The sequence below is a fragment of the Phaenicophaeus curvirostris genome, chromosome 5, assembly GCF_032191515.1.
Source record: "Phaenicophaeus curvirostris isolate KB17595 chromosome 5, BPBGC_Pcur_1.0, whole genome shotgun sequence".
NCBI classification, from domain to species: domain Eukaryota; kingdom Metazoa; phylum Chordata; class Aves; order Cuculiformes; family Cuculidae; genus Phaenicophaeus; species Phaenicophaeus curvirostris.
In genome coordinates this window covers 69122200-69146160 of record NC_091396.1, presented here as the reverse complement: position 1 = coordinate 69146160, position 23961 = coordinate 69122200, and positions in this window count along the sequence as shown.

The following is a 23961-nucleotide window of genomic DNA, read 5'->3' as shown; positions in this document are numbered from 1 at the left end:
TTGGGTACTGGAAGGCAGAATCTCCTCCCTTGACCTGCTGGCCACGCTTCTTTTGATGCTGGTGAATAACTTCGCAGCCCTCCATTGAGTATGTGTCAGCCAGATCTTACCATCCAGCCCATTGGCATCTGTGACTCGAATAGACCAGGCTAGACCTGGCCAGACTAGATTAGACAAGACCAACCTAGGATAGCCTAGGAGTTGCTCGGGTGTACGTGATATCCCCAACCAGAGATGTGTAGAAATACTTCAGGTGATGGAGTAAACTCATCATGGGTGGCAGAGTAAAGAATTTATCTCCCTGCTATGTTTTTTTTTAACATTTTTCCCTAATAATAATGTCTTCTAAAAGAAGATTTATCCAGAGTGGAGAGAAGGGCAGCACCTGGCTGGTCAGCAAACCGAGAGGCACACGTGCATGTCAGCAAGGTGCAAGATGTGTGGTGAGATGGATGCTGAGCATCCGACCTCCCCATCTGCTGGCAGAAAGACAGTTCACATTTTCCTTGAAGGCTGGACACGGTCTCCAGGAGTAAGTTGGTAATGCCCCAGGCACTCAGACCAATGTTGAAATTAATCCAGCTAAAGCTCCACCTGGAAAGTGGTGGGTGGGAAATTTAAGAGCCCAGTGACTGGCATGCCAAAAAAAGCAGAGGTGAGATAGCTGCAACGAAGGATCCCGTAAGAGCTGCAGAGGAAAATACCTGCTTTTATGTCACCTTGTTTCTACATGTCTGTCCATCCTGAGTTTTAATCAATCCAGTATAATAACCTAAAGAAGAACCTAACAAACCTAACTCTGCAAAACATCCAGTCATTCATTTCTCCTGACTCCCTCTATCAACATTTCTCTAACTCTAGTTTTGCTTTGAGTTTTTATGTCGTTGCATTGAACTTCTGGGGCAGAACAGCTCAGATGCTTCGATATTTTTCAAGGCAGAGCTTGCCATCTTTGTGAGTTGTGCTGTGAAACACCCGCTCCGCTCCCCTCCCTTCCCCATAAAAAGCCAGAAATGCCACTTAAATCACTATTGTTCCCTATGATTTAATTTCATACCGCTGCTCAACAGCTCCAGCTATTTACAGCAATCCCCTGTTAAGTGATCATGGCTCACCCCATGGTATTTATGAATTTTTAACAGAGCGAGCTCATCCCCAAATTCAACATCTCTCCTTGCAGCTGGTGTGTAGATAGGACGTGTTTACTTTATGTGCTGGAAGCTCAACTATTTAGCTTGTGGTTTCAGCGACTGAACAATCTGTACTGTGCTCGAGGGCTCCGTATGTATCTCGGAGGCTGCAGGGGGAGAACAGGTCTGCAACTGAAGGTGCAAACGTGTTTGTCAATACGCCGGAGCTCCCCGCTGCCACTCCTCACCTCCTCTAGCACAAAGTTTCAGAGAACATGAATTAATATAAGCAGCCTGCTGATGTGCGTTTGACAGAATATGTGGGAAATTGAGTTTACCTTGAATTTATGAACTGGGAAGGTTGTTTCTCAGCCTGATTAATGGTGAGTCACGGAGCAAACCCGAGGCCACTCGCAACCCCCTGTGCAATGCGTCGGGTGTCGTGGGAGTGAGAACAGTGGGAGAGCAAAGAAAGGTCTCATGACAGTCTATTAACTAATTTTCGTCTGCCAAGTGAAGACGTGTCCTGGAATTTCGCAAAACTATATTTAGCAGTGCCGAGCGTCTCCAAAGAGAGCTTTCTAAGATGCTGGAACAGGAATTAAAATACACACAGGTATAAAAGCGCTCTAAGAAAGCAATAACTTACACAACTTTAGAGGGATATCCAACCATACATTTACTGCCAGCTGGGGACAGAGATGCATATCCAGGAGGCTGATGAACAGCTGGCTGACCAGCCCTGCACTTCTGCTTGAGTACAAGTGCAATAACAGCTCTGGTGTGCCCTTTTTCTCCATGGATTTCCAAGCTGACGTTCCTCTGGGGCATTACCACACGGCAGATCTCCTTCCAGCACAACCTTATCCTCAGGCTGAGAAACCTCAGCAGAATACCAGAGATACAGTTTTTTTAAGTTTTTCTGTATACTTTTTGGGGTACTGGTTTGTGATGATCGCATCATTAATGTGGAAGAAGGCAGCAAATCATTTAAAAGAAGTTACTTTCCCTGACAGCATAAACTTTATAGGAGAGGACCCCTGCTTTACATATGTGAGCAAACTCCAGTGCCAAGAGCATCCTGCGCTTTAACAGCCTCCAATTTACAGGCTTCAAATTCAGTATTCAATAGCATGGCAATACAGGACCGATGTTATTTCACCTTATCCAGGCCTTGGTTGTACAGTTGAGCAGTATGGGGAAGGTGTCCTGAATCTTCCTGGTGTGTTTCACCATCCCATGCTCGTTCATTTGGACGCTGCACAAAAGGAAAGGGAATTTCACCCCAAATGACCTTTCAAAATACTCTCAGGTTGAGCAGCAGTAGAATAAAACCCACCATCACCAGGCAGCATTGTTATCAAATACCTGCAGGGAAAATAACCTGGAATTAACTTGCTGCAATACACACAGGTTTCTTTCATCAAGGAGAAGAGGGGAAAAAAGAGGAAAAAGACAAAAGCAAATAAGAATAATGCTAAAGGGTGTCCCCAGTAGCACACGGGGCACAATCTAGGACTGTATACGAGGCCACAGAGCGGAGGCCCAGAGGACACGCTGTCCCAGCATCCTGACAGATCTAGGAAATCCTCTCTCGCAATTGCCCTGTAGGCATGAAATTACACAAAAAAAGACTTCATTAGGATCCTGAACTAAATATAGCCTAGTGGAGAGAGTGGAACGTTCAATTTGCGATCTTGGCAAGCAGCACGGGTTTGCAACCTTTAAGATACTGTGTTAACTAAGCTGGAATCCTGCACGGCTGCAGTTCTGACAGCTCAGCACCCACTAGGGGGAAAGAATTGTGAAAATAAAACCTGATAAACCCCAAAAAAACTATATGCCCTCATGGCAAAGTTCTTGTCCAGACAAAACTGCTGCCGTCGCTTGTAATGAAGGGCTTGAAAATGGTTGGCATCAATGAGAGACTTCTATGAGCAAAGATCTTGGGGTCAGAGCCGAACAGTTTGTTTGCAGCTCCAAAATCTTAGAAGACTGAGGACAACATAGGAAAAAAACAGTGCTGAGTTTGTAACAAACCTTTCTGAACCATCAAAGCCCACCAGCATCTTCACTGAGGCCTCATTCCTGGTGTAAGATACCTGTCCTGCCTAAAGTTCTGCTCTTCATGCAGCAGAGTCTAAGCATCACTGGTCCCACAGCACAGGGGTGGGAGTCACCTCTCTGTTGAAGCCTTTGAATGCAACCCCAGCACCTTCAGGAGCTCAGTAAAAAAACAGAAAGCAAGGACCAGCATCTCTGTTGTAAAACAGTGTGGGCACTGGATGCTCCTGAGGAAGGCAAGACCACCGGTGTCCAAGATGATATCACCATTGCTTTGTCTTCATGTGGAAAAGCAGATGAAACACAGTTTGGTTAGGGGACACCTACTCATGCCAGGTGAGTCTAGTCAGGAGTCAGAGCACCAAGAACCCAGGCCTGCAATCCAGCCCTGAGCATGTTTTTGGGTGCCAGAAACAGAAGCCAGCTTCTGGTCTGGCTTTCAACACTTCTCAGGTGTTTTATTCAAAGTTCTGTTGGTGTCAAATGTGTATCAGTCCCTGGAGCAGGGGCAGACTTGGGTCTTTGCACTTCAGCTACTGTTCATGGTCAGCTTCAAGCTTGGTACCCCTCACAGAAGAAAAATCTGGCTGTTCCCCAGGACACGTAGATACCATTGAGCTGAAGTCAGGTTTAGGGCCAAGTAGCTCAGGTTATTAGGCAGGTCAGAAGAGAAAGAAAAGCTGATGGGTTGGCGGGAGACAAGCAAGGCTGAAGACAAAGCTGGGGGGGGATGAAAATCCCTGGGCTTTAGATCAGCAGCTCTCAAAGTTGATTTGGAAGCCTTTGTCTTGCTCTTGCATGAATGCAGAGCTGATATTGGCCAGTCCTGTGATCAGGACACCTTTTTAGGGCTGCCACACTCTGTCTCTGCCTGCTCTGCAGAGGGGAACAGTGCAAATACCCCTGACAGCAGAGGATCAACCTTCCTGGCCAGAAAGCCAAAGGCATGTGGGCATGAATGGTTGGACTCGATGATCTGGTGGGTCTCTTCCAACCTGGTTATTCTATGATTCTATGATTCTATGATTCTATGATTTGTTTCGAGCTGATAAGGTCCCAAATATGCACAGAGTGTTACAAGTTAGGTACACAGAGGGTTTTCTGAATCTAGCCTTTGGACTAGCCCTTCTGTCTGTCCTGGATCTCAACAGTTCCTAATAAGGGGTCAGAAAGCCCACTCTCATCTGTCATCCTCACAGCATCTATTAAAGCAAATACAACACTCGTGAATCCAGCTCATGATGCTGTAAGAGCAGGCAGGAAATCCCAAGAGCAAAAAGGACACATTCAGAGATGGAAGGGAAAACAACCTGCAAGTGATACCTCCTATCGCCCCACAGCTACATCAATAAGGATGAGGACTTTGGTGGAAATAACTCTTCCACGGGAACACTGCACGATGCGAAACCTTCACAGGGACATCCCACCTCACACGCTGACAAGGGAAACCTGAAATAGCTTTTTGAAGACATCTCCTATTAGGTGCAACTGCCTCCAACAGATGATGAGGGGATAGGAGGAATAACCAAACACAGTTGAACTGGGAGAGTTTCCAACTCAATGGGAACATCCGCAGAAAGGACAGGAAAAGGTGTATGACCCTGGGAGAGGGTTCGCAGCAGGTCAGTTAAATAAGCCAGGTGGAATAAAAGCAGCTCAATATATTGTGATTAACTTTTAACCTTGGGCATGTGTCTGTGCTACCCTAAACTTACAGAGTCTTCTGCAAAAACCCAGAGCACGAGGACTGCATGGAGCTGCCCTTCTCCTCTCCCAGCTCAGGCGGCGCTTCTGGACCTCAGCCCCAGGATCGGAGGCTCCCTGGACAGAGCAGTTGGCAGCCAAGACCAGCAAGGGCCGCAGCTTTCGAGAGACGCTCTGCAAACATCACTCTTTTAGGAAAAACATCAGCAAAGAACGGTCACATGTTTCACTCCAGGAGCTGAAGGCGTGAGAAGAGCTATGAAAAAAAAAAGAAAAAAAATCTATTCATTGAAGAAAAGCAATCCAGTAAAGACACCAAAAAAGGAAGCAGCTCCGATGCAGATCCCCCCCGAGAGCTGCAGGGCATCCTGAATAGAGGAGCAGTTTTGGACAACAGCATTAGCCTGGTCCAAGCTGCCCTGGTGTGTGCGTGCACCAGTCCCCACCTCTCCGGATGGGCTGACTTGTCCCTCAAGATCTGGGGCTTCCAGGACAGCTATTGCTTCAGCTGTCTGTCCTGTGCACAGACAGGAGCTGGACTCGATGATCCTTGTGGGTCCCTTTCAACTCAGGACGTTCTATAATTCTATGATTCTTGGACTCGTGCTGGAGCTGTCCTACTCTGCCAGCTCAGGTATTCCCACTGCAGAACCTCTTCCTTCAGCTCTTACCAAAGCAGTTATTTCCTAAGACGCCACTGGTTTTCCTGCTGCCGGAATCATTCTCACAGAATGTCTTGGGTTGGAAGGGACCTCAAAGCCCATCCAGTCCCACCCTCTGCCATGGGCAGGGACACCTCCCACTGGATCAGGGGCTCCAAGCCCCATCCAACCTGGCCTTGAACCCCTCCAGGGATGGGGCAGCCACCCCTGCTCTGCGCAGCCTGGGCCAGGGCCTCCCCACCCTCATTGCAAAGAATTTCTTTTCAATGTCTGATCCAGAATGGAGAATACCTGCACCGTATTTGTCCTCCGCTGCTGCAATGGCACCTAAGCTGGTTCCTTGCTGTCCCTAGTCTCCTGCCCCTCTGAGGATGCTCTGCTCAGCAAGGACAAAATTATGCCTGGCTTCTCCATCTTCCATCTTTTCCAGCTTTCTAAGCCCAGCATTTGTCACCCCTTTAAATGCACAGCCCACCTCGCCTTCCCCCTGTCCCCAGATCTGCTTCTCATGAGCAGAAGCCCAGGCCAAGGTCTTTACCAGCAAAGTCCTCTGGAGCAGACAAAAGAAGTAGAAAGTTCCAAAAGAAATGCCAGACCTACAGAGCAGTGAAAATGAACTCTGCCACTGTGCAAGAAGGCACGGGTGTGTATAATATAATATATACTGTACATACCAAGAGAAAGAATATACTTTTCACTCTGAAGTGTTTTATATGTTAACCATCAGGCATACACCAAGTCAATGGATGCTGGCACTTTACATAAATATATGATGATGCAGTGCTATATGCAATAAAAATCTGGAGCACAAAATATGGAAGCAATTCAAGAAAACAGATCTCACATTTTTGCCTTTGTTACAGTTAGATTCTGACATGCTCTGATTAAAATTCAACATCTGCATGCATTTAAAATTAAAATATATAGGTATTCATGTTTTCCTCCTTCCACAATGTTTTACTGCTGCCTTTTTCTTCTTAAATATTAAAAACATTACATTATTTTATTTCAGATGTCTCAATATATTACACATCACCCTTTCACCTCAGAGCTTTGGTTCAAATCCAGCTCTTCGCTGAGGAAATAAAAAACATCTGAAAATCTTTAGTAGTCTCATCTCAGTGTCTAATCACAGCCTGCTCTGACATGACAAAACACAACAAACAAACTGGCTTTGCCACAGATGAAAAATGTTTACACAAAAATACTCAGGAGTGTAAGAATGAATAAAGGCATCTCTAACTGCATTAAAGCCCATGTTGTTAAGTAATAAAAGAGTTTGCAGATAATCTGAGCTGCACCTGCCCCTCTGGAAAAAAAAAAAAAAAAAAGCAGGTGATTTAAAGTCTTCGCAGCCTAGCAGGTCCCAGCCACATGTTTTTCTGTTATTTTAAAGCAGAAAGATGTGTCAGGCTACAGTGCAAGTATTGTCCATGGGCATCACGGTCTGGAAAGCCTAAGTACCTCGTGATTTAGGAATCTCAGAAGAAAACTTTATTGCCAGTAAATCCTCCAGGACTAAAATATATGTACTTTAAGAGGGATGAGCATAAATAAGTCTTTGTCTTTGCTGGGGAATTCGGCTGTTTGGTGGGTGGCTGGGAGAGCAGCTGTCCCAATAGACTTCACGTTGGGCACCGGTATGGTGCACAGCATGGTTCCTCCTCCGAAGACGTGACGGTTTTAGCAGGCAAAAGAAAGCGCAGGAGGAAGTTAGCCGCAGGGAGGTGTGGGATCTTCCCTAAAGCCAGTGGGAGAATCAGCTGTGATAGTCCAGGTCTTCACCCCCACTCATTCTGCTGCAAGTCTCCAGTTTTCCTTAGTCCACAGGCATCAAGCACAAGCAAGTAATGGGTGTGGGCAGCACCATCCTTGCTCTCCAGCAGACTCAGCTTGACTTCCTACATCCATTTTGGCAGGAGCAAGACTGGCGAGCACTGCAAGGAGCTCAGTGCTCATGAGTCATAGAATCATAGAATCATAGAATAACCAGGTTGGAAAAGACCCACCGGATCATCGAGTCCAACCATTCCTATCAAACACTAACCCATGTCCCTCAGCACCTCGTCCACCCGTCCCTTAAACCCCTCCAGGGAAGGGGACTCAACCCCCTCCCTGGGCAGCCCCTGCCAGGGGCCAATGACACTTTCTGTGAAAAGTTTTTTCCTAATGTCACAGAATCACAGAATCACAGAATAACCAGGTTGGAAGAGACCCACCGGATCACCGAGTCCAACCGTTCCTACCAAACACTAAACCATATCCCTCAGCAATATGTCCAGCCTGACCTCCCCTGGCGGAGCTTGAGGCCATTCCCTCTCCTCCTGTCCCCTGTCCCTTGGGAGAAGAGCCCAGCTCCCTCCTCTCCACAACCTCCTTTCAGGTAGTTGTAGAGAGCAATGAGGTCTCCCCTCAGCCTCCTCTTCTCCAGGCTAAACACCCCCAGCTCTCTCAGCTGCTCCTCACAAGGCCTGTTCTCCAGGTCATCATGAACTTATCACCCCTTGTCCTGTTTGGGTTCAACCCAATGTCTGTTGAAGTCAATGGAGAAGGCTTCACAAGAGCAAAGTGTGTTCTTCTTGACTCTGGATGCCTGCCCCTAGGGTTGTGTGCCTGCCCCCGACGTTTTAGGAAACCCCCACCAGCCTGGCTGACACATGGAAGAACCAACGTTCCCATTTTGCTCGTTCATCCCCAGGCTGGGCAGCAGGATCAGGTAAATTATACTTTACATTAAGAGTTATCAGAACCCCAGCATAGTAAAAAAGAAAGCATGAAGACAGAGCAATGCTTCCTCTGTATTTCTGTCCTGCACCCACAGACAGTTCCCACCAATCCTGCCAGCAGCATTTACCTCCTTCCTAGACACAGCAGTTACCAAGTTATGCTCCACAGACCTTTGGGTGCTAGTGGCTCCATATACTATTTCTAAGCCAAAGTTTTCCATCCTGCAGAAGCTGACGGAGACCTTCATGGGTAAAAAAGTTAAAATCTCTTGCCCTGTCCACGACTGTTGTACAATATCTTTTTTTCAGGAAGATACTGTAGTATTTCCTGCAGCAATAGCCAAATCAAATATGAATAAATTAACATGCTAACATTTCACTGTATCCCACTTAATGCGAAATAATACATATCCCTTAATTCAATAAATTAGACAGTATATTTTTTTAAGGGAAACAATACCAGTGTAGCTAAGTCTTTGCAGATCTTGGCATGTCTACGATACACAAAGGTCAGGCCAAGGAGACATCCCAACGGTGACCATGCTGCCTGTAGAAGTCAGGGCTCGGCTAATAAACCTCTCTGGGAGGAAGGCTCACTCAGCCTGGGCACAGCTGTGAGCGAGGGCAGGCACAGGAGTCCTGGCCACCGTGGCTTTGCACTGCTGAGTCCAGTCTTACCCACTCCCATGGGTGCACTGAGCTGGTTCCCATTGCACACACCAGCACTGTATTTCTTACTCGGATCATAATTTCCTTTGCATGTGATTTAGAGAATACCCAGAGCATTTCCCATTATGGCATTTTCCACTGCACCCCTTGGTCTGGCTTTACATGTTATTGTCTGTGCTTCATTTCCACGTGCTTTCCTCCTGCTGATGTGTTTTCCTTGAGCCCCTTGACGAAATCTCTCTTTGCTAACTGTATTTAAATTCAGCAACGACACACGGGCTTGTTCACGCAGCCTTTATGTCTTCACACTTCTTTGCCCCTGTTACAAACCTATTGCAAATTAATTCCCAGTTCAAGATATGAACGTTGTTCCAACCAGCCATGTTGGACTGCTAGGCAGTCTATTACTAAGTTATTTCTCCAGGCTCTTGATTGACATTGTTGAAAAGATACTTCTCATGCGTGTCGGTCTCTGTGGGGTGAAAATGCCTTTAACATGCTTCCAGGATTTACATGGTCTTCCCTGCTCTGCTCCTGCCAAGTTCAGATGTGGTTGGAGCATGTGGCATTCTTTGTCCTACTCTTATTACATTTTTCCTTCTTATCCCGCCCTGCTACATATTTCATACTTTTCATATTTCTGCCCTGTGATGTAAAGAGCAGCCACTTACTAAATGTGCCCTTGTCATGCCTGTCCACTCCAGCATGAGCCTCTGAGATGCTGCTGTGATCTCTGTGCTTTCTTTTCCCCTTTTTTTGTTTTGTTCTGTTTTCTTTAAATTGTTTATCTCCTTTCCTAAGACTCAGATTTTCAAACAGCTGAGCAAGATGCCACATATCTGCTGAGACATGGTAAGAGACCCCATGTGTGCTCAGCAGCAGGGACAAGCCCAAAGCAGCAAACGTTTGCTTCAACCTCAGCAAGGAGAAATCAGGTCTCATTTCTGGCTCTGTGTGCAGCAGTCCAGCCCCAGAGATGGAGCTAAGCTGTTTCCAGGCTCTTTTCCCTCCTTTATAAATACAGTTCTTGCTGCTCAAGCTTGTCTGAGCTCCACACCACCCAAGTCATTGCCATATCAACAACATCTCTGCAACCTCATTAAAGAAGCTTGCAGAAGTGCTGTTGAGGGCTGGGAGCCTCAAACCCAAGCACAGGCAGAGGAACCAGAGAATGAAAACATCATTTCACTCATAAAATGAGCGCATTTAGAATGGAACACACTGGAAAAAAATGCCATGTTTCTCAGAAACACTGCTGCATGCCCAAATGTTGGTTTTACAATCCAAAAATCCATTTGGTAACAGCAAATACAAGTTCCCCAAGAGCTGTGTTCAAGAATGGTGTTTTTTATGGATTGAATGTGTCACAGAATCACTAGGTTGGAAAAGACCCCGAGGATCATCAAGTCCAACCATTCCTATCAACCACTAAACCATGCCTCTCAGCACCTCATCCACCCATCTTTTAAACACGTCCAGGGTGACTCAACCCCCTCCCTGGGCAGCTTCTGCCAGTGCCCAATGACCCTTTCCGTGAAAAAACTGAACACAGTATTCGAGGTGCAAATCATCCACTGTTAGTTGTTTATCCGTTTCACTTCACAAGTTCCATCTTAAATCACAGAATCACAGAATCACAGAATCACAGAATAACCAGGTTGGAAGAGACCCACCGGATCATCGAGTCCAACCATTCCTATCAAACACTAACCCATGTCCCTCAGCACCTCGTCCACCCGTGCCTTAAACACCTCCAGGGAAGGTGACTCAACCCCCTCCCTGGGCAGCCTCTGCCAGTGCCCAATGACCCTTTCTGTAAAGAATTTTTTCCTAACGTCAAGCCTAAATGAAAACATGTGTTTCACCCTGCACAAACATTTACCTTGAAACCACAGCACTGTTGCTTTGCTCTTCCTAGGAAGGGTTGACCAACACTGTAGCACCTCAGCATCCATGCTCAACACCTTCCCCAGTGACTGGTCTGCCATGGTCTCACTCATATTCCTGGAGCCCGCCAGGAAGCTACAAATATCAATATAGCCAAAGATTATAGTTTAAGCTCTAGAAGACTTAAAAACAATCAGCAAATCACAGACCAACAAGGAAAGTGATACTAACAGAAGTATTTAGACACAAGCATTTGAGTTGCAGTTGATTACAATGTTCACTTGCCAATCTCCAAACAAAAACACTTAAAAAATATCACCTGTTGCTTTGGCAAGCAGCAAATGGAGAAGCTTTCTTAAATTTGCAGAAGTAGAGTCCACTCTCAGATTGTTCTGCTGGTGGAAACCCAGCAAACTCCTCCATCACTATTGTGGGCAGAGGACAGGGCACCGATGGGAATAGTTTCACAATCCTTTTATTGGAAGCATCTGTAGAAACCATAAAACAACAACTACAACAACAGCCACACAAAGCCATGTTTTCTCACTTCTTTCCGAGCAAGGAGGGTGCCAGAGCAATTCCCCACCCTACCCCCCGACTGCATGGTGGTTTCCTTTGTTCACATTTCACTGCCTGGACTCAGCAAAGAGATTTATGGGCTGGCGCTGAGCTTGGGATGCGCACAGCACTGGTCTCCCGGGGCCCAGGGTTAACCATGTGGAATGGGGGTGCGGAAAGTCTCCAGCAGCTTCAGGGAGGAAGAAATCGGAGTGGGGAAGGTTATTCTGGGCCAGATTCTGGCGCTTTCTACCGAGTAGCTGCTCACCAAAAATCGAGCCCTAGTAGCTAATGAGACCCTTCATGGAGAAAATGTTGTCACTCCGTGTCTGCGGGGTATTGCACCCAAGGACACAATGCTTGGATCCGGACCAATGTCCCCTACGCTCCCTTCCGATCTTGGTCACCATCCCAGTAATAAGGAGTCAATTTATTTCAACGTCAAATGACTTCCCCATGACGAAGGGAGCCAAGAGCACTTGCCAGTCTGGATGAGAACGGCGTTCTAGTACCTCAGGCTCTGCTGGGACCTGAAACGGGACTGGGCAGAGTGAAGCCCAGTGAAGAGAGCACTCAGCAGGTCAGGGGGATGCTTTTGCAAGAGGAGGACATGAGATCCTGGGTGCACTTCCTAGCTTAGACACACTTTTCCAGTGCGATCTTCAGTAAGTTACTACATCGACCTCATTGCTCTCTCCAACTACCTGAAAGGACGTTGTGGAGAGGAGGGAGCTGGGCTCTTCTCCCAAGGGACAGGGGACAGGACGAGAGGGAATGGCCTCAAGCTCCGCCAGGGGAGGTTCAGGCTGGACATTAGGAAAAAGTGTTTCACAGAAAGGGTCACTGGGCACTGGCAGAGGCTGCCCAGGGAGGGGGTTGAGTCCCCTTCCCTAGAGGGGTTTAAGGGACGGGTGGACGAGGTGCTAAGGGACATGGTTTAGTATTTGATAGAAATGGTTGGACTCGATGATCCGGTGGGTCTTTTCCAACCTGGTTATTCTATGATTCTATGATCTATCCTGAGTCACCCTGCCCCAGCAAAGTGGGGTGCTGCATTTCCTGGCTCTACAGGCTCCCATAAGGAAGAAAGTCTCCTGGTTTGTGTAGGCTGGGATGAAAGAGATCAAGAAAACAAAGCAGAGAAGAAGACAATGAGCCAGCAGTAGAGCCATTTAGCTTAGCAAAATCTGTGATGTTCTGAGCACACAAGGGTGTGCATAGAAGTATCCAGGGTCTGTTGAACACCCACCTCTGCTCAAACCCTCATTGATGGCTAAAAGCATTCAGAAGCAGAGCTCCAATGCTTCTGGGTCCTGTATGTGCAAAACAAGAGAATCTTTTTGCAGTTCTGTGCATGTGTATGTTTTTGTAGTCCATGTGCTCGTGATAAGCCAATAAAACAAACTCAAGTGAAATATAGACTGGGAAAAACTTAACCTATTAAAGCCACACAGAAACACTTTCCCCCCCCCCATTCTTACTCCTTTTCACTTTGTCTAAATACACCTCTGGGCTTTTTCTCTTGGTTTAAGTGTGCTCTTTCATGGATAGTTTTCAATGTATGTTAAAGTCGCTGGCTGCTGCCAGCTTGGATTCTCGCGCTGCGCGTCTCGGCTTTCTCTTCTATTAAGACAAAGTGCTGGCACCACCGCTCTTTGACCAAGTACATTGTTCATGGTACAGAGTAACGGATTTTCCATATCTGACTGTCTTTGGGTTCACCCCAGGAGGAAGGGTGAGTCTGGTTTATTAAGCTCTCGTTTCTCAGAGAGCAGCAACATCTGGAGTGTGTGGTGGGCTGCTGGCACGCCTCAGCGGAAAGGAATTCAGCACAGGGTGAGGTCTGCCCAGCTCCAGAGGTGTCACTGCAATCGGTTCTGATGATGGAGAAATAACGAAGCCACCACATAAAATGGCATTAGGACCATATTTCAAGCTGTGCGGGGCTGCTAAGGGATTTTGTTTCTTCTCACGGGGAGTTAGGAGGCCCAGGAACCACGTTGGTCTTCATTTTCATCATCCAAAGCTACATTTTACTCTCCTGCTATGCAAGATTTTTCCACTCAATGAAAGCTTGTTTCCCTTTGTGCCTAACTCAACGGGTTAGCAAAAATCAAAGCTCGTGTAGAGGATTGACTCTGGTATAATACTTGACTTGAGTGCCACATTTGTAGCTCCCTCTGCGGTGCTCTTGAAAATCCATCCCCAACGCAGCTGTTCCTTGCAAGTCATGGTACAGAAACTGCCTTTGGCTGAAGACAGGTAGTGTGCACCCCGACCAGCAATGTGAGCACCCTCCACGTCTCTGTTGGACATCATTTTGGTGAAGATGAGATGAGATGAGATGAGATGAGATGAGATGAGATGAGATGAGATGAGATGAGATGAGATGAGATGAGATGAGATGAGATGAGATGAGATGAGATGAGATGAGATGAGATGAGATGAGATGAGATGCCCTGAAACAAGTTGGTTTATTGCTTTGGAACCCAAGAGCAGAAGATTTATACATGAGACTTCTATACGTCACTCCTGCATGGCTTCTCCACAAATATCCTCTTTTTCACCATGCTCTTACACACCCCAGCTCTCAATCTTTCCTCAAGCTGAAACATTTTCCCTCTCAGTATTCCCAGAGAGTCATGGGCACGAGAAACCTCACTTGATGGAGTTTTCCAATGTGAGGCTGAGCAACGGTAACTGGGTACCACCCCACCGAAATGTTTATGCCTTTGGTCTCCATGTGTGTTTGTAATTGTACTTGTTGGAAAGCCAGCCCACCGCCACAGTGGAGATAAAAGCTTTCCAGCATGCAACTCCTAGAAGTTTATTTTGGCTGCCAAGCCTAATGTGGAGATAGTCTTTAATTAGAAGTGTTGCCTCTGCAACTGTGCAGAGCAATAACAACAACAGTGGAATTAGTCTGAAGCGTGCGCTTCCCTCACATGGCTATGGTGAATTAAGCAAAAATGTCAAACTCAGTCTGGAACCAGCAAACATATTCCATCACATTAAATGTTTACACCATACAGTAGCCTGACTACGGAACATTGGTGAGAACACACTTTCTGACAAGCACTGGGGATGTTCGTGCTAATTTAGGTCTATGCCCAGAAGAGATTAAGAAGTTCCCTTCTCCATCTTTTCAGATTACTGTGATGATGATCAAGAAAAGACAGTCTGTAGTTAACGCCTGTCATCGCTTCATTTTAGGAAGATCTGCAACACATTTCATCCAGTGAACCCCAACAGCTACAGTACACCCAGTCAGGGTATTCCTCATCTGATGCAGCATTTATTTATTTAGAACTGACTTCTTCAGAGACGTTTATCCTCACAGAAATATTTGCAAACATCAGCACATCACTGTAAAATCTTTGATAACTCCCATGGAAATATCAAGGCATGGTGTCTTCTCCAGGATTTGCCCCAATGGTAGTTTGTTCCTAGCTAACTCGAGATAAAAGCTGCATCTGAAACACCTGACTGTGAACAATTCTTCCCAGCTCTTGTGCAAGCAGAACAAACAATTTTCTTCCTAATAAAAGCAAGACTTTCAAGACAGACAGAGCCAACAAGCTAATCAAGTTTCCTACTAAACAGGAAGTTGTGGGACTGTGGGAGGAGGAGCAAATCTGGGTTTCTGCTAGAGAAAGAGCAGAGAGGAATAACAGAAATTTACCACTGGGGTTTTTTTTTTGTTTATTTGACAGGAAAATACCTCACAAATCTACCAGTTTGGGCAATACCCAGTTTGAGAAGACTGGCAATAAAACGAAAGCAAGCTGCAAGATCATCAGAAAAGGAAAGGGTAAAACCACCACATGCATGAGGACCATCATAATTAAACCAGAGTCCCACTGTTAGTATTTCTTATAATTGCTAGCACAATAGATGTTATTACACTAATTACAACTGCAGCAATACTTGCACTGCAAGAGCGTTTGGTGTTCCTGCCCTGGAGGATGATCCTACTGTGTGGCTCAAATGTGGAACAAAATAAACAGCCCCGGTCCCAAAAGAAGGTTTGTAGGGTAGCATGTGCTTTTGCAGGAGATTGCAAAGGAGAGTAATGGATTGAGAGTAGCCCTGAAGGGAAGGACTTGGGGGTTCTGGTGAATGGGAAGCTCAACATGAGCCAGCAACGTGTGCTTGCAGCCCACAAAGCCAACCATATCCTAGGTTGCATCCAAAGAAGTGTCATCAGCGAGGCGAGGGAGGGGATTCTGCCCCTCTGCTCCTCTCTCATGCGACCTCACCTGGAGCCTTGCATTCAGTTCTGGAGTTCTCAGCACAGGAAGGACATGGAGCTGTTAGAGTGAGTCCAGAGGAGGCCACAGAGATGATCTGAGGGATGGAGCAGCTCTGCTATGAAGACAGGCTGGGAGAGTTAGAGTTGGAGTTGTTCGGTCTGGAGAAGAAAAGGCTCCAGGGAGACCTTAGAGCAACTTTCTGGTGCTTAAAGGGGGCTAAAGGAAAGCTGGGAGGGGCTCTTGACCAGGGAGTGCAGGGATAGGGTGAGGGGGGAATGCTTTTAAGCTGAAAGAGGGGGGATTTAGACAAGATGTCAGGAAGAAATATTTTCCTGTGAGGGTGGTGAGGTTGCCCAGAGCAGTGGTGGCTGCCCCATCCCTGGAGGTGTTCAAGACCAAGTTCGATGAGGCTTTGAGCAACCTGATCCAGTGGGATGTGTCTCTGCCCATGGCAGGGGGATTGGAATTGAATGGGCTTTCAGGTTCTTTGCAATCCAAACCATTCTATGATTCTATAAACGCACTGCTTGCTCCATTCCTATATGTATCAGCCAACTTCCACTTTCAAGGACTTGCACGTTTTCCTGACATCTGATGAGCAATTAGTCCAGTGCATCTGACAATGGTGGTGACAGAATCAAGAAGAGCAAAAAAATACAGACAAAAATCACAATCGTATCATGGTTGCAGAATGTATGACCACATTTTGCTTCTAGCTATCGAGCAGTACTATGGGATGTGCATATTCATGTGAAAATAAGCCCAACCAGTCATTGAGATATATACAAAATGGATGATTCATGACAATTGTTACACTGGAATTGCTCAACAGAGACAGGAAAAAGCTGTTGATTACCAGGCACCTCAAGAAAGACCACAGATAGTGAGAAATTTAATATTATGGTCACTGCAGATGTGTGAATTTCCCTCTGCAGACTAACAGGCAGGTCTATGAAAAGAAATTAAGAAAAGCATGCTCATTAGATTCAAAATAAAATAGAAAAAGTTATGTATCCACCAATTCAAAAAGGGTGGAAGTCACTAAGTCACACCAGCTGAGACCATTGAGGAGGCCAATAACCAGCACCAAAAGGTCCTAATGGACTTAATGCACCCTTTATAGCTTTAATCCTTTCAAATTGTAAAGCCCCAACGGCAAAGGAGGCCATAGAGAAAACACACAGATCGTATGCTAGTTATGGTCCTTAGGTTCTTTGGGACTTATCTTTACTCAAAAAAATGCAGTCTTATTGAATCCTCAGTTCACTGGGCAGCTTGGAAGTGTAAGTATTTGTTGGATCAAAGTTTGCATTACTTCAAAAGCATAAAATGCCGCGATATTGAAGGCAATAAATCTTTCTCTGTAAAATACATGCATATATAATTTATATGATAAGCTTAATACTGAGATTTTTAGCTTGGCTTCCAACAGACATGAGATGTAGGCAATTATTCTCCCTAGGAGTGAGTCTGTCTGTCCCCTCTCAGCCCCAAAGAAAATAATTCTAGAGCCCATTAGCCAATTTCAACCCATTTTGGCAGAGGGATAGAGGTCTTAAGGGTATTAAGTTCCCATATGCTTTGTGATAGTAGGTGGCCAGGTGGGAGTGGCAGACTCATTGGTGCATTCCTTGAAGGAACGGCGTCAGTATAGATACAACTCTTTCTTGGACCTCAGAGAATCCAGAATCACGAATGCCCAAACAGGCATGCATGCATGAAGCAACAAATCCAGCTGAAATTCACGTCTCATTAGACATCAGCAAATCGAAGCACAAGACCTGTTGATTTCCTGCTTGTGAAACCACCCATTTCTCCTTCTCTTTTGGTCTTGATGGCAGCTAAGGCGCCTTCAGAGCACCTTCACATCACAGCTAGCAGTTGTCCACTTACTACTCTTGTTTCTTTCCATTTAATGGGAGCCCCATCGCATTTCTATGCTTTAACTCTCTGCTCATAACTGTCAGGCTATCTCCTAACATATGGAAACAATTAATTTTCTTTGTCATCCTTTGGATCTGAAACTAGGGTACTCAGAAATGTAACTATACATGAATTTCCCTGAACTAATCACATAATATTTATCCTATTTTCTTTAAAGTAATACTCGCTAGCTAAGAAATGAAGAACTGCATTGCTTATAATAAACTCTGCATGCTACATTGTAATCTAAACTGTACAGTTATATATGGTGAAGAACTAAAAGGTTTGAGTTATTCCCCTTGGCAAACATTTTTTTAAGGATTGCTTAAATAAGCAGTACAGAAACCAGATGTCATTTGGTAAGAGTATCTGAATGACCAAAAATTTGCTGTCTGGGTATTTTTTTTTTACTCTATAAAAACATGAGAAATTCTTTGAATTTATATCATATTTAGCAGCTGTGAAACAGTGCAAACATCTGCTTGTACCTATAGGAAGCTGACCTATGGGGTCCTCATCTCTTAATCACCAAGCAACAAGCTGGTCTCATATGCATAGTTTATTGTTTTCTTTTCAGCTGCCTCCTGCACTTCAAAGTTTTTATAATCTCATGTTCTGTTATCATGGTGAGAGGGACAGTCCATTCATTACAAGCCCAGATCTGTGCAACCACTGATCCAAACTGCCGTAAAGCATGGTGGAAGCAGAAGTGCCCTCAGACACAACCATAAGCAACTTCCAGTCCATCATAAAAAATTGTTGCTCCCTTTTTTTCCCTCAACATTATTGGCTGTTTGCTTGGTTTGGTGGTGTGTTGTTTTTGGTTTTGGTTTTTTTTTTTCTAACTAAAAGAACAGAAAAGAAGCAGAAGTCTCTTTTTACAGTCAGTCCTACTGTGGGAAGAGGGGTTGACAAGCCAGCTCCATGAGGTCCCATCTACCCTGTTTTTCTAGGTTTCTGCAATTGTCAGTAAGAAAGAACTGCTATCCTCTACATCCACATATTATCCCAATAGCTAGAAAAGAAGGCCAATAAAGCAACTTTAGTGGATATCCTGATTCAAAGAGGTTGTCCTACTGTACCAGTGCACAATACAAAGCCCAGGTAAGATCCTGTCCTGCATCAGGACTCCTCAAATAATGCAGGAGATGGAGGGGAAAAGAAATTTACTCGAGAAACATTTTGCTCTGCTCTTTACCACACTACTTACCCACCCACAGGCGCAGACCATCCTTTAGTGATTTAGCCAGGAGCAACATTTTTCAGCCTCTGTGATAATCTCTCTCTTTTTCCCCCTAATGTAATGTTGACCTTGGGACCTTGATTTTTATGCAGTGAGAGAAAGGTGCGAACAGTGTGAAAGAAAAGATTTGTGGGCCTTGGACATGAGAGCAGAATCAGCACTCCCAGATATACTATGGGAGCTTAAACGATCCTCTGAACTAAGTCTGAAAACAAATGGGAAACACTGTATGATTCCATCCCATTACAGTACAAATAAATCATTTCTGGAAATCTAAAACAAATGGTCCGGGCTCAGCTCTGTAGATGGTCCAAATGCAAAAAAGCTGCTAATTCCGAAGCGCAGATGCAAGTAACCAATTAAGTAAGAATTCAGGAAAAAAAAAATAAGGAGTATAACTTGTTTATCAGGAAGATGTTAGGGCAATAGAAGTGGGTCTTCCAATCACCTTTTTTGGTATTCCTGACCAAACATTCTTTTTTGCTTATGCTAATATGGAATGTATTATGACAACTTTCTTATGGATATCCATGCCTTTTGTCTATCAGTCCTTGCAGATACATTCAAAACAGCTGCAAATATTTTTTAAATTATGTAAAAGTCCCAAACACTTTGAAAAGAATATTAATATCCCTTTAAAACAGCAGTGTATTATATTAAATTAGGGATAGGAATTTAGAGAACAAAAAAATATGTTGTTAGCATTAACTTTTTCGCTGCTTTCCAATGCAGTCATCTTAGATAAGGCATTGAATTATTTTGGTTAAATTTATAAACATTGGTGTTGGCACATTTAGGTGACAGATAATCACACATACAAGTTACATGGAAAGGTTTGGTTCACAAAGCTCAGCTGTTTTTTCTATTTCATTATATATATGTATTTTTACATACATCTGTCACCTCTTCCTACAACTCTTGCCTCTTTTCTGTCTTCAGATTGGGTCGTAGAATCGTTAAGGTTGGAAGAGACCTCTAAGGTCATCAAGTCCAGTCATCAACATGATATCAACTTGTCTACTAAACCATGTCCTGAAGTGCCGTGTCTGCACACTTTTTGAATGCCTCCAGGGATGGAGACTCCACCGCTGCCCTGGGCAGCCTGTTCCAATGCTTCACCACTCTTGTGAGTGAAGAAACTTTTCCTAATGTACAATCTAAACTTCCCCTGGTGCAACGTGAGACCATTTCTTCTCATCCTATCACCGATCACAGTTCATCAGAGCCACAATATCATTCCTAGTGCGGATGGAGAAGTTATTTCTCCTAATGCTGCTTCCTCAGGATTTGTAAAAGAAAAATTAAATCGGAGGGATTTTCAGAAGTGATCTGGCCAGGGGAGATATCGGATCTCACAATGAACCTCTCGATTATCTTCCTGTGATGGCCTTTTCACACTTGTAACAAGAAGGCTTGTAGCACGCAGCGAAGCTGTGGGGCATGAGCAGCCCTATCTGTCGCCTCAACCAGCCCCTCAGAAGAAGGATAAGTACTAATTAGTGCTTTTCCCTGCCACATGGGAATGATGCTAGAGCAACAGAAGCATCTGCACTACTGAAAGATCACTGCAAAAGTACCACAGAGGAGTGCTGAAGATCAAGGTGTCTCCAAGCCCAGGTGCAATTTCTTACACATCCCATCCAAGGAGCAGAACACAAAAATTCTGCAGTCCTCAGACCCTTCCACATAGCATTTTGGGGAACATCTGCTCTGCAAAGGAAGGGGGGCTGTTGTCTTGAGTTGGAGTCCAGCGGAAAAGAAAAGGGGGTGTTGAGAAAGAGTCCAGGAGAGCTGAAACACCACACTCTGAAATGACCATACGAAACCACGCATGTGCAGAAGTGATTGCAAATTGGCAATGATTGTCTTGGCTCTCGGGTCAAGCATTGGTTTTAGTTTTAAGAGATGCCTAGCGCGTAACTTGGACATAGCAGAGGTTCCTTGAGTGAGACCTTTCCTATGTTTCTTCTGTCTGCCTCTTTTGCTGTGGGTTGCAATGTCATTTCTTTCAGTCAGGTGTATGCAGCTCCTTTTTCACCCTCCTAGCATTAATAAATAACAGAGAGAATGGGCAAAAGCTGATCCCATGTGCTAACTCCATTGCTGGAGACTTGTGGACTATTACTACTTTTTGGTTTTGCTAGGATTAAACAGCTAATAAATACTGATTTCACGTCCCATAAATAACACTGTGTTTGTCAGCTCACGCAAAGAATAATCGATAGTGTATGAGATGTTCCAGTGCAATAAAAAAAGTTCTGCGTTACTTTTCCCAGAGACACCTCTGAATTCTACACTTCATTTTGTCCCTACATAAAATACCAGCTATACTCTCCCAAAAACCAACCAATGACAGTTGAAGGCTGCTGGGTGCCTTCAAAACTTTTGGAAATAAGACCTAGAACTAAATAATCCCACAATCGTGGATGCTTCCTACCACTCGGCCCATCAGGATACAAGCCCTGGTGAGAAATTGCCTGCGGTCCTTGGCTGTCTCCTAGTGCTAGTCCTCGCTAGGACTTAATCTTATTGGAGCAGCTTTTGGATGTAACTGTCTTGGCATTGTCAGCCCCTCCTGACACGGTCATTACTTCTCTCCCAGGCCCATGAAATTAGAGATATCAGAGGTCTGAAAGCTCTCTCACACAGCTGGGAGATGAAAAATGGTGCCCATCCAAAAGCATAAAACATTGCACCACCCCTCGGTTGGAGGTGGTTCATGTCAGAATCATAGAATGGTTTGGGTTGGAAAAGACCTAAGGATCATCTGGTTCCAATCACCCTGCCATGGGCAGGGACACCTCCCACTGGATCAGGGGCTCCAAGCCCCATCCAACCTGGCCTTGAACCCCTCCAGGGATGGGGCAGCCACCCCTGCTCTGGGCAACCTGGGCCAGAGTCTCACCACCCTCACAGGAAAACATTTCTTCCTAAGATCTCATCTCAATCTCCCCTTTTTCAGCTTAAAACCATTCCACCTCATCCTATGCCTGCAATCCCTGATCAAGAGCCCCTCTCCAGCTTTCCTGGAGCCCCTTTCAGTCCCAGAAGCTGCTCTAAGGTCTCCCCAGAGACTTCTCCAGGCTGAACAACCCTAGCTCTCTCAGCTTGTCCTCATATGGGGGGTTCTCCATCCCTCAGATCATCTTTGTTGCCTCCTCTGGACTCACTCTAACAGATCCATGTTCTTCCTGTCCTGTTCTGTGTGCACAGATGCTGTTGTCGTCTGTGCTAGAAACATGGAAGCTTTTCAGTTTACCCGTGTTGCATCATCACTCTCTGAAATTCATCTCTAATTTACCTGAGATTTGAAAAATTTTAATTCAGACCAAATTATCATTCTCAAACTATCACTCAGGTGTTTCTCTACTGCTCTGTTTGTTTGGACGGAGTCAAAGAAACATATTCGATGCATTAGGGGTGTTTTTGCTTTTCAGTTCTACCTTCTATCATGCGAGTGACCTTTATCAAATCTACTTTTGCACCTAAACCTAACTTAAAGGTTATAGTCCAGCCATTAACCTTGATAAAACCCCCCAAGAGACAGAGCAGCAATATTGATGTAGTGGTATCTCCAACTGTATTCTAATACTTGATGTAAAAAAAACCCTGAGCTTATAAGCAGTGCAGCTCATTATATGTCTCAGCACACATCCTTTCTGACACCATAAACTCCTGTCCCGTGTTTCCCTTGATCCAGACTCCTCCATGTGTGCAAAAATGGTTTAGTGTTTGATAGCAATGGTTGGACTCGATGATCCAGTGGGTCTCTTCCAACCTGGTGATTCCATGATTCTATGATTCTATGATACAGCATTAAAATGCTTTTTGTATGGTGATCCTAAAAAACCCAGTAGTCACTGCCCTGATCTTCCTTGTTAAACTGAGTTATTTGCTTTTCTCTGGGCATGCATTTTAGGGCTTCCCCCCTTTCTTCTCCACACCAGCTCTATGTTCTGCTCTCTCCAGCCCTTGCATGCTGCAAAGACACCTTCCCACTGCAAAGGGAAAAGTCACCCTGCCCTGTATTTTGCCTTCCAAAGCTCTTGAGAAGCAGCAGAAAGCTCAGCAAAGGAGCCATCCAGCTCCTTCCCAAATTACCTCAGGTTTTAGCAGAGGCTCTGCTGCCTCTTAACTCAGCTATGGGGTTTGCCTTGTGATGCTGAGCTCCTCTCCCTCATTCACCCATTGCAACCAATCTGCAGAACCTCACACCGCTCCAGAGGTGTCGCAGAGGAAACCACAACCAGCACCCAAGACACAATCTACAAAAGCAAAGCTTGGGTCTCACAAGAGGAGCTGGAATTTGCTGCATCTGCACGTGAGAACAGCCCTGCCATCTGTGCGTGCGGTTACCTGGCAAGTCCAACAGAGAATTAGTGGATTATAGCTCCATAACCTGCTCAGCTACCAATTCTTGCAACCTACCCCTGCCAAGAAAACTCCGAGAGAAATAAAATCCCTTGAAACACAATGTCGAGCTCAGAGCTTGGCAGTTTCCTTCCAAAATTAAGTGATTAAAGCAGTGCTAATGAGACATTCATCACCTGCACCTTTCTCCTTAAAATAAATACACGGTGTTTTGCATTACAGGTGCACGCAAAATTGCTTAAGTAGACATCTTTGAAGCACAACAGGAAAAAAATAAAGGATGCTTTGGCAAAAAAAATCCCCAAATACCTAAAAATATAACTGAATAAATAACTCTTTTTTTATTTTGGATTGAAATCTGCAGACCTTAGCAGACGTGTCCAAGCTAAATGAAACATCCAGGGAACTGGATCTCCTTTCTAATGAGAAATAATAAAGAGCGTTGCACTGGCAAGGAGACAGGGTGGAGGAACCTGCTGGTCTTTTCCAGCTCCAACTTCCGTGATAGCTCGGAGTTATCCTTAGGCATTGGCTTGATCCATCAATGAGGTTATTTGTTGCGAACCAGGACCCCAGGGCTGACAAGCCTATGTCCACAGTGAACTGGAAGCATTCAAACATTCACAGAGTGAATAGGATTATTGGGTACTTATAGTCAAGCACGTGCCTGCATCTTTGCAGAAGTGGAAGTGCTGTGAGGATGGCTGTATGTAAGGGGGTGGGTGGGTAAAATCCTCCTAGGAACAAGTTGCTTTGGACAAATATGGGGGT